The sequence below is a fragment of the Parasteatoda tepidariorum genome, chromosome 12 (assembly GCF_982258835.1).
Source record: "Parasteatoda tepidariorum strain Cologne lab strain chromosome 12, Ptep-v5.0, whole genome shotgun sequence".
Lineage (NCBI taxonomy): Eukaryota > Metazoa > Arthropoda > Arachnida > Araneae > Theridiidae > Parasteatoda > Parasteatoda tepidariorum.
The window spans coordinates 2,471,047-2,484,056 of NC_141766.1; the positions used below are offsets into that span (position 1 = coordinate 2,471,047).

Sequence of the window (13,010 nt, forward strand, 5' to 3'; positions counted from 1 at the left end):
GGGGGATGGCGTTTACCAACAGGATAATGCACCACGTCATAAGGGTCGAATCGTCATGAATTGATTCGAGGAACATTCCAGTGACTCTCAAGTCATATCTTGGCCCCAAATTCACCTGACCTTAATCCAATAGAGCATTTGTGGTCCTACTTGGAAAACCAAATTCGTGCTGCCACGCTACCCCCTCGCATGTGAGGGAATTGCAGGACCAGTTGGTGAGCGCTTGGTACCAGATACCTCAGACTCTATCAGCACCATGTGGAAACAATGCCACGGCGGGTGCTAGCAGTTTTGAGGGCTAAAGGTGGTCCTACATGTTATTAGCAGGGTGGCTATAATGTAATGTCTCTTCGGTGTATATTTTACACATTTCCTAGGCATTCTATAGAAAGCCAAATGAGAAAACCGGCGAAGTATAAAATGCATTCGTCAAAATGTCATTCAAAAATGACAATTAGGTTATTTTCTTGTTTTTTATATGAAAATTTTGTTTCCCTTAATAAGACAGGCATAAATTATGTTTTGCACAACTTTTTATTTTTCTTTACACATTTTGAATAGATGTTTTTTAATGGAACTCTCAGTTTTCTTTTTTTAGAATGACATTTTTATTTTTGAGAAATGCATGTTATTGTTGTGAATGACCGAAATCTGGAGAATGGCGACTTCCACCGGTGAATGTCAACAGTCACATAGTCGCTTGGTGATTGTCTGAAATATTTTTTACATCCGATTTCATATTAATTTATTCGCTGATATAATTGCATTTATTCAATATTCTAATACTTACTGACGATAGATTAGAAGAAACATCTGTGTAGGGTATACCAGACAAATGCATACCGGGCAATGGCACTTGACCTTATACCGGGCAGTAACACTTGACTTTAAAAAAACATCATTGTAGGGTATACCGGGCAAATGTATACCAGGCAGTGGCACTTGACCTTAAAAAAACATCAGTGTAGGGCAGGGGTTGCCAAACTTTTTTGATCATCAACCCCTACATAATTTTTCGAAATCTCCATCGACCCCCATAAAAGTAATTTTCTGTTCATTAAAATAAAACTCTATTAGATACTGTGTACATTTATTTTATGATTTTGAACATTTATTAAAGTAATAGTACATAGTGTAACAATAGTTTTATGAAAAATATATTAATGTTGAAATATAAATACCTTAATATTTATGAAATAATAAGTAATTATAAGTAAGTAGAAATAATAAGTTAAGTAACTGCGGATTTATTGCTTCTTAATCAATGACATGGGTGTGCCTGGTGTTTTTTTTTTCCTGCAAGGTACGTTATATTGGGTTCAAAATTGGTCAATTTTAATCTTAAATCCCCTCGAAATTCCACATTTAATTTATTTCTGTTCTTAGTTAAGATTGAATTTACGTGACTGAAACCGGCTTCAACCATATAGGAACTTGGAAATGCTATCATAAATGGCTGAGCTATTTCGTAAAGTCTTACAAATATTTGCATTATATTTATATTTGTCCAAAATTTGCTTATTGTTAAATTTTTAAAACGCGTCTTAGCTTCAAATCCCCATAATAATTCAGCAAGCTCATCTTGCAGGTTGATGTCCACGTTTTCAATTTGAGCAGAAAATGGCACAATAATCCAATCTGGGATGTCAATGTTTTCCAAATCAGCAAAACGCAGTTTAAAATCATCGCTCAATTTTTGAAGATTACCTGTATATATTTCCAAGTCTTCTTTTATTTCTAATTGTCACATATCTGAAAAATACTGATAATCCTTCGACCAATCGACCCTTCCGGTTCGGATCGACCCCCATTCGACCCCCTGGCTCAGATCGAACCCGCTTATGTTAAATAGACCCCTGCGGGTCTATATAGACCACTTTGGCGACCTCTGGTGTAGGGTATACCGGGCAAATGTATACAGGGCTGTGGCACTTAACTAGACCTAGTATATATTTCGGACATTTACCAAAGATCTAGTCTTACTAGTTCTAGTTAATTGTCTAACATAATGACCTCATCAGTATGTTTTTTTCATATTTTGCCTAAATAACATTTGTCATTCTATAGAATGCCATGGGAAAGTATGTAATACCTCTCATATTTCATACTTTGCCTAAAAACATTTGGCATTGTATAGAATGCCTAGGCATTCTATTCAGTACCGGCGTTTCATACTTTGCCGGTAACATATATAAGAAAACAAAAATAATCATAGTAGCAGTATTTGGTGGTAAATGTAGCTGTAATCGTATTTGAAGAATATGCTGTGCGAAATTTTATGGTGAATTTGTGAATGTAAGTTTCAGAATGTATCGAACGATGAGGATGGTATTTGCTAATCATCTTTATCCAAAGAAAACGATGTAACCTAAATATCTAGCAGAATGAAGCGATTTTTTAAACAATGAATCTTACAATATGCAACATATTATTTCAATAGCTTATTCTTAAACATAACATATTTCAATGTTTTTAAAATACCACTAAACATTCAGCAATTCCTGGAGTTATAGAAAAAAGAAATATCGTAAATTATAGAAAACCTTGTGAATGCGCATTAGAATTACTATACAATATACATTTTATTTTTCAAGCACTTTTTTTTCTTCAAACTTTCTTGCCTAGAACACTCGATTAAAGCTGTAAAAATGAATCCCTAAAATTTTGTATGTGGCCATAATAAGTTATGTTAATTTGATTTTAGTATGAAATCCTCGAATAAGTATAACAAAAACAACATAATCTAAATAATATCAGATAAAAAGTTCATTTATTTAAACTCTAAAAACTTAGAAAATCATAAATAATTTATAAATCGATTCAACATTTCTTTTCAAAGGAGATTAAAATAAATAAAAAATTTGCTTTTTGGACAGAAATTAGCTTAAAAATTGTCTATATCCTAGAAACTTTGAGATATTTTCTATTAACTTTGAGATATTTCTATTAAACCTCTCCGAGCAATCACAGAACATTATTGAAAATTTTTTTTAAAGTCAGAAATTGGTTGCTTAGCAACCTAGTGAAATTAAGTCTTCTTCTTTTGAATTAGTCAATGGGTTACCTTAAAATATTAATTTGCGCTGGTGACTTTCTTTGGCGGTTTTCTGGACTATCGCCAAATATATGAACCTTTATTGTGACCCAATTTTTTCAAAATTTTGTCTACCCCTCCTAATTCAAGTGTCTAGATTCCAAATTTGTAAAAAAAAGTGCATGATTATCCATAGAAAGTACGTTTTTGAGTCTGATTTCCTAACTTAATTAATAGTTAGCACTAATTAATTAGCATATTTGAGGTCACGGGATGTACCTGGTTGAGGTTCATCAAAGAAGTGCATAAGACATAAGCATATTTTGTGCCAGCTACATCGAGCTAATATTCTGAATGCACAGTTTTTTATACAGCAATCCACTACATTAAAGAGGAAATCATTTGATTTTTTTTTTTCAAATTCTCTGGATATTTGTCTGTATGAACAGGTTTATATAGCATATATCCACATGTTTATATAGCATGGTGTGGAAAACTGGTTGTGAGCAATATATTGTATTTTTAAAGTAACTGTCTGAAACAAATTAGTTTGCAGTTTTTCAATCACAACCATCATTCTATATCTGAAAATTTCCAAACCAATGCAGAACATACCTATCAGATACAGAAATCATATTTATCAAGAGGCTGACTAGAGAGTTCTTTAGATTTATTTTTGCCCATGTTATGTTAACAACACTTAAATACAAATATTAACAACGTTCAAGCAGAGTTAGGTTTCTCCTGGTCAATTGGATACTCTTCGGCATTTAATTTCTAACACTATTTCTTCAAATAAACACTTGAATAAATCTTATCTCACCTAACCTCAAAAACAAACTATTAAAAGAACTCAATTCTTATTTTGATATTTTCATTACCAAAGGAGATAAAGGTGAGCAGGCTGTTATTCTCAACAAATCGGATGACTATAATCATGTTTGGAATATGTTAGCCTCTGGCTCTTACGCAATTTTAAAGTGTGATCTTACTCCTTCTCATTCTACTGCTATTAAGAATAAAATAAAAAGTTCCTTGTACTCTTTCAGACTTCACTAAATGTGATGTCATTCTTTCTATTTCAAATTGTGCGCATTTCTATGCCATTCCTAAAGTTCATAAGCCTCAACTTGCTTTTAAACCTATTGTCTAAAACATTGATACTCCATGCTATAAACTTGCTCGCTATTTAGGACATAACAATTCATGTCTAACTTCAAAAAATTCCCACGATTTTGTTTCCCAACTTGCACATCCCTTGTTAGCGACGTTTGTTCTTTGCCATCTCTCCATAGCACGTGGAAATGCATTTTACCCTGATTTGCCCCTCTCAACCACACTTTTTTTTTGTTCTATTTTTTCATGCATATTTCTACTTTTATTCTCTCAGCTACTGAGGGTTTTTTTCTGACCTTTATTTTTATTGTCAATTTCATGCTTTATATTTCAAATCACTTTTGTTTCTTCTCATTTGCACCTGGCAAATCTTGAAAATGGGTGCCTATTTTTGAGTGCTTGAAGCAAATCTATTGTTATTTCCAGAGTGTATATTTTTGAAGCAAATAAAAAATTTTAATCAAGTAAAATCTTACTGCAGTACAGAACATCTTATCCGGAAATCAGAAAACCGGAACAAAATTCGATAAATGTTCCCACCATTTTTTTAAGAAAGAAATTTTTTTCTTCCTCCTGAGATATTAGAATTTTTCTTTTAAAAGATGTTTACTTCACCATTATTTTAGAAATAATCATTAGTTCCCTACACTGTCAAGAGAAGTAAGTCTTGTACTAAATATCAATCATTCCCTTCCTCACCCCCTACATAGTTGTTTCTTTTAAATCATAGCTCAGTGAGAAGGGGTGACTCTTTGAACACCTGTTTTCTTATCATCTGGCCCTTAAGCAGGGGATGTCATTACTACAGGCTTCTCACAATAGGAGTCATCATGTCTGTTGATTGCTTAGTTCAGGAGAGTTAAAAACTAATAATTTTATTTGTCTTCTTTGATTCTTAGAAATCTCTTAAACTACTCCCTACAAGGACTGCAGAACTCCTATTTTTCCTATTATCTCTGTTCCCCTTCTTTTTTTCTGTTATTTTCTAATTTTTCTTATTTTTTAAAAAATTATCTGACATTCCTGTTATTCCCCCTTTTAACATAGTGACAGCAAAGAAACAGGAATAATGACTCAAAGAAACAGGAATAATGAAGTGTGAGGAGGGGGCAGAACATAAATTCTTTTGAAGTTATACTTCTGATGCGACTTCCAACGAGGTTGCGTTAAACGTTTAACGCTACATTTTTATTGGCTGGGAACTCATGTGGTAGGATCCAGTTTTCCCTCATTCATTTCCATATTGTTTTGGTTCTCACTAGCATGAAAATAATAAAAGTCATAAAAGTATTGTTTTTCTATAAATATTTTTTTAGTTTGATTTGATACACATATATTTATAAGCGATAAGCAGAGAGCTCGCTGCACTTTTCAATACTCAATACACATACATATATTTAATAGGATAGTATTTTTTATTTTCAAATTTAGTGGATAACAATTGTAAAAAATGAGTGAAAACAATCCCACGGACAATGCGACGGATTTAAGGTTATGTCAAGGTACGTCTCTTGTGAATATCAATTGATTGTTAGGTTTTCTCTTTTGAAATTACATTATGACGCATTCACATACATTATTAATACAAATACATTTTCCATGGCGAGACGATGAGGCAACTACAAACACTTCCACTGGTCCAAGAGGTCCACGAGGGAAAAATGCACAATATTACCGTTATTACAGAGCACGGAAGCGAGCGGAGCAGGAAAAAGAGTCGTTGAATAGAACTAGTTATCCATCTACGACTGCTGATTCTTCTACAATTAACGTCGCAGGTTACAGAGTTTAACTTCTTCCGCAGGGAGGGACTCCACGCACTATTTTTTTTATTGTCAGCTTCTGTGTGGGCTTGCCAATCTATGTTTCACTAGAGTGGAGGAGAAATAAAATCACTCAGCTTAATGAGGAATAAGATTGTGATGCATGTGTTTTTCCTTCTGGTTTTGATTAATGTTCGAGCAAAATGTTGAATCCCAAGTTAAACTCTTCTAGATAGTAATCGCGCGCCAGAATCACGGCAATATTGTCGCAGAACGTTCGAGAGTTTTTTGCTGAAAGATTTTTCCTTTGGCAAGTAAAAAAAATTTAAATTTCTTTTCTGCAGAAATTTTCGAAATATTTTTTTTTCCATCCCGAATTATATTCAAACAATGTATTTCTAGCGCATAGAAGGAGGGAAAAGAAATGTTTGAGAACAATGAAGTAAAAAAAAATTATTTTTTCTTTTATCCAGAAATTTTCAAAAAAAAAAAAATTTTTTTTTATCCAGAATTATATTCAAATGATGTCTTTCTCTTTTCTTGTGGATAGGGGGGAAAGAAATGTTCACGATTTTTCTCTTCTCATCTGAGAATAATGAAGTAAAAAATTGTGTTTTTCTTTTCTCCAGAAGTTTTCGAAGGATTCTTTTTTCCCCCCTTCCAGAATTATATTCAAACGTCTTTCTCGCACAGAGGAGGGAAAAGAAATGTTCATGGTTTTTCCATTTTCATTTGTTAATAATGAAGTAAAAAATGGAGTGGATGGTTTTGAGTCCTGACGCAGACAATGACGAAGTAGAAGAAAGTGACGAAGAAGATGGAGTCTATCACCCCCTTTTTTTTCCATCTTACTTTTTTTGTTCATTTTATATTAAGCCTGTATATATTTTTATTTCATAATTATTTTCCTTTTTATCTTATTGAACTTATGTGTATTACTTTACCGTTCTTTCTTCTTTTTAAAGTTATTTCTAAATAAATTTTTCTTAGTTGGCTTGGACAATAAAAATAAAAAAAGGACTTTTTTAGCGATTCAGAAAACCCTGAAAAATCAGTTATCCGGAATAGCGATGATCTCGATTGTTCCGGATAATCGGTTCTCTACTGTACTTCAGTTTCTTAAGATTATTTATTTGATGAACTAAAATTGTTATAAACAGAACAGAAAGCTTATTTAAAATTTACACAATTTAACAACATCGATAATATTTTATTTACAAATCATGCACCACATTTCAGGTTCACGGGATTTAAAATTATACATTGTAATTTGCCTTCCATGCTATTTAATGAAACCAGATAACTAGCTATGAGAATTGCACACCATGATTTATATTCTTGCGATATAAAATTATTCGTATTCGCACTATTTAGAAAACTAAAATCATGACTTATTCCCATATTTTGAAAATCTAAGGTTGTGATTTTTATTAAATGATTTTAAAATCTAAAATCGCATTTGGTACTTGTGCAATAATTGCTTTCTCACGATTTGAGGAAATCAAATATAGCGATTTGTTTTCAAGCAATTTCAAAATTTGCTCATCTGGGTTATTAGTTTTTGTGGTTTAAAACTACCCATTATGATTCCAATTAATGTGATTCAAAAAACAATTTTTGTTATTCGTATTCATACAATTTAAAAATCCAAAATTAGGATTCACATTCACACGTTTTTAAAATCAAACATCGCATATCTTAACATCTTGATTTGTTCTGAGACAATTTAAAAATCTGTCTTTTATCTATCAACTGCCAGGAGTTGTAGTTAATTACAAAATTTCGTTGTACTTCGCAAAATGTGAATGTGTTTGGACAGCTTTTGTTTACTATTGATCAATGAAAAACTCATTAAACAAATTAATTGAAAAAAATGGAAAGTTGAGCTTACTGGAAAAATTTTTCCTACACTCTTCACTTGATTTTGTTTTGAAATGTTCTGATATACCTACAGACAACTAATTAATTCCAATAAGTTTAGTTAAGTTTTGATCGTGGATAGGACTGGGCTATAAATCAATATATTGCGACATATCGATTTAACGCCTGTATCGGCAGGCCGATGCAGCGACTTTCGTTCCAGGCGATGCATCAGAAATCTGATTTAAGCCATAGAGTAAAGAAGACGAACGATATAGCGATACAAGACACGCAAGGATCTCTTATGTTACGATGCCAACTTTTGCTGGGGAAGACAATGTACGTATCGTTATATTGAAACGGCCTTGATTGATGATCGGTAGAATCAGAATCAGTTTTGAGAACATATATCGTGATCACACATGTTTGTTTCCGCACCTCGTAGTTTTTTTTTTACTCTGTCGCAATTTGATATCGTTTCTTGTAGATTATTTTCAGTGGGACTGACTTTGTGATCGCTGTCGTTACACTGTTCTGAACGTAATCTATTATTGAAAAGAATATATAAAGAAGTGTTTCTTAATTAGGTAAAAAAAAATTTTGAAACAAAACTTTTTTATTTTTAAATGTGAAAATTAAATTTGATATTATATGCTTAAGTATTATTTTACATTATTAAATTTTATACAAACGGAAATCTAATTCAAGTTGCCCATAAAGAATTAAATTAAAAAGTAATTAAATTTGTTAGGATATTTTTATTTTTTATTAATTATTTATTTTTTATTACTGATTTTAAATTTATAAATCTTTAGTTGTTTTCATTTTTATAAATAAAATTATAACAAAACTTATTTTTCCTCTTTTTGATTTGGACATAAGTCAATCAACTTTGTTTATTCAAAAAAATTAGTATTGTTTGCGATTGCGACTTCTTTTTTTAAAATCATTTAGTACTTCGTTTTATTAAAGAGTATAATCGTGTTTTTTAATTTTCTTTCAATATTGTCAGTTGAATATATTATCGAATATCATAATTCTTTTGTTTTTATTTTTAAGAAATTAAACCTTACTTTGTTTTTTCGTTCAGAATTCGGTAATTATTCAATTTAGCTTTATTATTTGTGTGAAATAATAATGATAAAAAATAGTGTTGTTTTAAAAGTGTTTTTTTTTTGTTTGATTTATTTAGCACTTTGTTTTAAGCATACAAATAATTTTTAACGAACTTATTTTTTAAATTTTCTTTCTATATTGTTAGGTAAATATATTGATAAATTTCAATTTTATTTATTTTTTTATTATTTATTTTTAAACTGAGAAATCTTTCGTTATTTGCGCGATCATTTTGAGAAAATATAACATTAATATCTTTCTTAAGCAAAACATATACATCAAATTCATAAATTGATTTAAATCAATTTGAGTATGAAGTTTTGATAGAAATCTGACTTTCTGTGCCTTACAAGTAAATGAAATTCAAAAATACTATATCGCGATACATCGCAATATCGGGATGAAAAAACTGACGATGCATCACGATATAAAATTTCTTATATCACCCAGTCCTAATCGTGGATTATGATGGGGTGAATTTAAAACTGCCCCATCTTACGAAATTTTATTAATTAAAATAATCTATATAATAGAAATTACAAATATAATTTTTATGAGCTAACATTTTTTTTATAAGCTAACAACTAATAACGATTAAAAAAAAGAAGCTAACATTTAAATAAAATTTTAAAAAAAACAAGCTATCAGTTAACAAAAAAACAAAAAAAAACAAATTTGCAGTTAATAACTAATAAAAAAATGAAAAAGTATAATTTACATCTAATATAAAGCTGCAAAAGGGATAGAATTCATTTTGTATCCCAGGTGGTAGTTTCAATGTCAAAAGGGTGTGGCTAATATATGGTGAAACTGGAGAGGGAAATATGAGGACAAACCAGTAGAGCACTTGCACAGCTGTCAAGATTAATTGTTCAGTTTCTTCCAACTTGCATTTCTTTATTTTGTTCATTGGAAATGCAGGTGTTTTTACTTTTCCCTTTCACTTTATTTTAAACTGCTTTAGAAACATGTTTCCTTTGAAACAGTTTTTTTTTATGCTTTTTATTTCTAAAAGATTAAATAAAGTTATTTACATCAACAGAATAAAATTCCAAATAAAAAGAGAATATAACTGTTTTTTTTCTCTTATTAATAAAATTTTTTTTTAAAAATAGATCGGATTAAGTACCGAATTTCGGGTCATGCCGGATTAGGGGTCCCATACTGTATGATAAAGTAAAGAATAAAAAATTTTAACAAGCCATTGTAAAGAAACGTATAAAAATGTTTTTCAAGTATTTTATCAAATTACTATGTATTCTTATTTTGAAATATTTTTCGTATTAAGCATTAAATATAGTGATTGCTAAAACTTATTGTTTTTCATTAATTAGGAAATTTTTATAAAAATAATTTTAATTTCTCACAAAAATGGGTCTCAAAAAATAAAACCTGAATGGATCACTGGCTTGAAACATATTTTATCCTACTCAGGCTTCAAATTCTTCTTTAGGTTCCGGGTACACAACAAAAAAAAAGGTGTCAAGAGCTTGCTATCTTTGCTGATTATTGGTATTACAGTGTACGAATGGGTAGTAGCATAGATAGTGCAACACTTTCAATCTGTTTGAATTCCAACAAATCAAGTGTTCTCCCTAAATGGGTTTCCTTTTTAAATGACGATTAATTAGTATTAAACATTTTACTATAGTTAAATAGTGAATCATTAAAAATGTGCATGCATCATCAACAAGTGCTTTTGAAAGATTAACAATATTTTCCTCTTAGAGAACATGTATTTTAGAGACAGTTTTACTAATTTTTCTACCAAATATTTCTGATATTCCTTTTTGAAATTTTAGAGCTATTTTTCTGAAGCTTTAAATGATATTTGTAGGGAGAAAGCCTTTTTACAAGCCTAGTATTTCAAGTTTGAATCCAGCATGTTTAAACGCTTGTGCCATCCTCAAACTTTTTAAAAACACATTTTTTAAATTTCACGAAATTTATACAAGTAATCCCCCAAACTTGACAATTTGGTCTTTCCACAAATACAACTGACTAAGACTTTTCCAAAATCTCTACTTGAGTTTAGCAGCCCGAAATATGCGGTGATTATTATTATTTTTTAATTGATACTCCAGTCTTCAGCAATTTCTTTTTTTTTTCAAATGAAACATCTCAACATCAGTTTAAGCTACTTACCTACAAACATTTCATCAATTTCTTCTGTATTATCAAAATCCCTAATGTTTCCTTGTTCTCTGCTAAAGGTTTCAGGTACATATCATCAAAATGTTCATTATTATTACAGGGTTCCCGCGGCCTTGAAAAAACCTTGAAAAGTACTTGAATTTCATTTTGATTTTCAAGGGCCCTTAGAAGTACTTGAAAATGGTATTAAATCCTTGTGACCTTGAAAAGTATCGAAAACTCAGGAAAACAGCCCTATTTCCAGCATTTCTGTGTTTAACTTTTTGACGCACGTAAATGTGAGAGAATGACTTTCCCGCCTTTCAGATGATGACACGTACTGTTTGATTTTAAGATTTTATGTATGTTTGGCTGATTTTAGGAATTTTTAATATTGGGAACTGCTCCAGATTCTGACGAAATCTCGATTCTTATTCAGGCAGTTTTAATATCAATCATCGATCTTTGCATTAAACTATTAAACTGATTTAAAAGCTATGCGTTGCGATTCGTTTTCGCGTGATTCAAAAATTGTACTTACAATTCCCATTAAAGCAATTTAAAAATCTAATATCGCGATTTGTACTTAAGCATTTTTAAACCCCAATATCACGATTATTTTTTCCGCAAGTTTAAAATCCAATGTCGCTATTCGTATTCACGCATTTTGCAATATCAAACATCGATGTTGCAATATCAAACATCGATGTTGTAATATCAAACATTTATACTCTATTTGAAAACTACTCGTTACGATTTGTGACCATGTCGAGTGCGTATGATCGATGCTACTGAAAAAAAATTAATTCAAGCATGAGTGGTTAATTAAAACAATCAAAGTGACCAAAATTGTTAGTAAGAATCTATCAGAAGATATTGAGGTGAAAGTTGGCAACTGATTCAATTTAAAATGGTTGACCCGTAATAAATTTAAAATGATAATTAAGCCACAACATCCAATAATTGATTAATTTTCTTTAATAGAAAAGTGGTCAAAATTTCAAAATTATAAATAAGAGCAATTTAAATTTCACTGTCTAAATGCTTCTGCCACTTTAAATATTAAATAAAAATCTCCCGGCAGAGTTGTTTTTAAATATCTAATTGATATCACAGTATAATATAGAATATTCCCCCCGTCCTGCCCGAATTTTTGCTTATTCAGAGGTTGTATACCTAGCTTAAAATAGGCCTTGTGCAAAATTCAAATCTGACGTTTTTATGAATCATGAATTTTATTCTTGACTTGATGCCAATCACCCTTGCTTTTTTTATACTTAGATCACTTTCTGAAATCAAGAGAGCAATGGAAGTCTTATTTTTCAGTACTGCTATTATCGACTGTCAACTAACTATTATCGTCAAAACATTTTAGTTTAAAATGTAAAATTTTAGTCTATCTTTTACTAAAATTTAAGTCCTTGAGAATTTTATAATAAGTCTTAAAAAGTTCTTGAAAAGTCCTTGAATTTTATTTCTAAAGTAGAGCATGAACCCTGTATTATTATTTTTTTTAAACTTATTTCGGCATCTGTAAAGTAAATCAGTTTCATTTCTTGATTGGGAAACTCTTTATAACACCCATACCACATTTAAAATTTTTATCTGTTGTGATGTTATTTTTAAGTCACTAAATTAATGTTTAGAAAGATTTTTTTAAAAATTGAGTTTTAAAAAATAAACAATTTTACCAACAAGACTTTTCATCATAAATAGCATCATGTCAATTTATTTAATTTAAAATGAAAATAAATTAGTAAAATGTGTTGGATTATGTTCAAAATGTGTAAAAATTGCTTCTCAGTATAAATCAAAATAACAGAAAATTATAACCACTTTCTAATTTGTTTAACTTCTAGCAAATGATAATAGAAAATGCACTATTAAATTTGAAAGAAAAAAATTTGTAGTGATATCCTTCATACTTTTCGAATTTGCCTTTGTAATGTGTTTGAAACTGCTGAGTTGTAATTAAAGGCTTATTTTGA

General features: G+C 30.4%; 1 protein-coding gene across 5 annotated transcripts in view; it reads left to right on the forward strand.

Annotated features, from left to right (window-relative positions):
- LOC107437471 (uncharacterized) overlaps positions 1–13,010 on the forward strand; it is a 181,299-nt gene that overhangs the window by 147,664 nt on the left and 20,625 nt on the right. The window lies entirely within an intron of this gene.